Raw genomic sequence first — 2,784 nt, 5'->3', positions numbered from 1 at the left:
CAGGGGGCACTAATGAGCCATTGCGCCACGCCCATGCCCGAAACCGTTAGAATACCTACATTTTCCCCACTACTGATGTGTTTCCTGAGTTTCTGAGTATGATAATGCCTCCAAAAAAGCAATTTATTTGCCAGAAGAAGAAGAGAAAAGAAAAAAATAATAATTCATTGAAAAACAATAGGGCTTTCACACCACTTGGTGCTCAGGCCCTAAAAATTTGGAAACAAGTGCTGTTAAGGCAATAATTTTGTAATTTTATGCTCTGTAATTACAAAGGTTCTATTGTAATGGTTTTATGAAGGAATATAAAATCAGAAGGTGTGATGATCAGTACATCCACTCTTGGTCAGTCACATCAAAGGCCTCATCTGTCTGAACAGCTGTGGCAGTCACAGTGATGCATGACGGTAACAGCACAACAAATGGAAAGAGGCTTCTCTGGGAAATTATACTATCGTCTGAATGATGCAAAGCAGCATGACCTGAACACACGACATCTCAAAACTTCAGCCAGAGGCAGATGGTGGGCCTTCATGTCACTTGAGCAATGATGATGGAAATGGGTAATAAAAATGTTGAAGCCATTTACGACCACATCAAACAAGATTTTTCCTTTTAATTTTTGCTGGATCTCACGCAATGCCAACACGATTTGCACCATAACGCATTTCAAGATCAAATCATGAAATGCTACTTTTGCTAAAAAGCAAATCAAATTAATAAGCCACTATTATCTGACATCTTCCTCATAAAGAACAGAACACTGAGTAATAACACATCTGTCTGAGGTGTGTACTGTTGATATGGGTAAATTTGTAGCAGCCGGCTGTCAGTTATACGTGATTTAGAAAAGGTTAACACAGTGAACAGTTGTGTGTAATGGCACTGCACTCTGGCACGGCACTTTTTACGCCTCTGCGCCGACGGTAGCCATAGCCATCTGTCCCGTTTTCGTGAACACAATATCTCAAGAAAGCCTTGAAGGGATTTCTTCAAACTTGGCAAAAACATTTGTTGATACCAAGGAAGAAGTGATTAAAGTTTGAGGGTCAAGGGTCCATGGTCAAGCTCTGTGACCCAATTTGACACATTCACATGACCATGATATCTAAATAATGCCTGGAAGGAATTTCTTTAAATTTTACACCACCGTTCACTTGTCCTCAAGGAAGAATTGATCACAGTTTGTTGGTCAAAGGTCAGAGTTCAAGGTGTGACCTCAGCCGTCCATCCTGTTCAAGAAAGCCTAAAGTGGATTTCTTCAAACTATGCAAAAACATCCACTTAACGTACCAATGATGAACTGATACAATTTTGGTGGTCAAAGCTTAAGGCCACTGTGACCTCACATCTTTCCCATTCTTCTGAGCGCAATATTTCAGGAATGCCTTGAAATGATTTCTTCAAATTTGGCACAAACATTCACTTTGAGTCAAGGATGAACTGACAAGCTGTTGGTGGTGAAAGCTTTCGATCACTGAGTTCACATCCCTTTCCCACGGTGAACACAATATCTCAGATACTTTGATCTTTTTTTTTCTTAATTCTTTATAAAAAAAAAACCTACATATTATAACTCATAAGTGTCGTCAGTGTATAATGCAATTAAAGCTAAATGAGTATGCCAATTGTCCAATGACATGACTTTTAAGCAATCAGTTATGGAAACGGAACCTTTCGAATTTTCAAAGGAAAGGAAACTTAATTTCCCTCTCCTTCTCCGTAAGCATTTTGTTTGATGTACCAGTTGGTTGATATTTAGAGCATAAGAACAACTGTGATAGCCTCAGGTAAATTGTCAGTCTTGGAAAAGTACATGAAATTGACCTTTTTAAACATCTCTTAGTGGCCTAAACTTTCCAGATTTCTTTGTATTTACCCATTTGGTGAAACCCAGCCAACTGGCAACAGACTGGACTAAATCAAACATAATCTACAGTGACAGACAGTGTTTATTCCAAGTCTCAAAGTGGCATCTTTTCGGAAAGCCTTTTTTTGCTAAACCAAAACATTTCCCATGTGAGTGAGGCCTTTCCTCTAACATACGTAAAAATCTGTCATTACTCAAGTTTATATTAGTATATAACAAAGTTTATACAAAATTTCCATTTTTCAACTTAACAATGACTTTCTCTTCCAAGTATTCTTTAACTTAATAGGATATTTAAGATTTCCACTAGTCTACTATCTCTCAACCTGAAATAACAGATATATATGTATTTATGTTTTTTTTTTCTCAGTTAAATATCAATAGCTACTTTAAAACTTGAAACGAGAGCATGTTCATGATTGATTTTTTTTTTTGTGGGACTCTTTTTTTTCCCTGTCCAAACAAATTATAACAGCACCTGGTGTCTCTGAGGATGAATTGACACCAACGTTCTTAAAAGTTCTCACCTAAAGGGTTTTCCCATGAAAATATAATCCTACTTTGGTCTTTGAGTTCTATAACCATTACTTTATTGGTTTTCACTTTAAACATTTGATGTGGTTCCTTATGAAGATTTGAGAAGATTGGATATTGGTATCATTCTGTTCTAATTATGATCAAGAGTCCCATGTATGACATGTTGCACAAGAAGGAGGACAGTGTGCGCCCTTGGTAGCATAGCTGCTGGTGATTGAGGGTGAAATCGCAGATCTATGAGCATGATTGCGGCAAAAGATGAAGAGAGTAAAAGAGGTGCACATGGACAGAGGTAGCAAGAGTACACCAGTGACCCTTGGCTGAGCTCTCCCACAACTTGCACCAGCGGAAATGTGGGAGGGTGGGGGAGCACTCAC

Source organism: Embiotoca jacksoni, unplaced genomic scaffold, assembly GCF_022577435.1.
Source record: "Embiotoca jacksoni isolate LCO1_2020_lvr unplaced genomic scaffold, fEmbJac1.0.p SCAF_19, whole genome shotgun sequence".
NCBI lineage: Eukaryota > Metazoa > Chordata > Actinopteri > Embiotocidae > Embiotoca > Embiotoca jacksoni.
Note: the sequence above shows the minus strand (reverse complement) of the source record.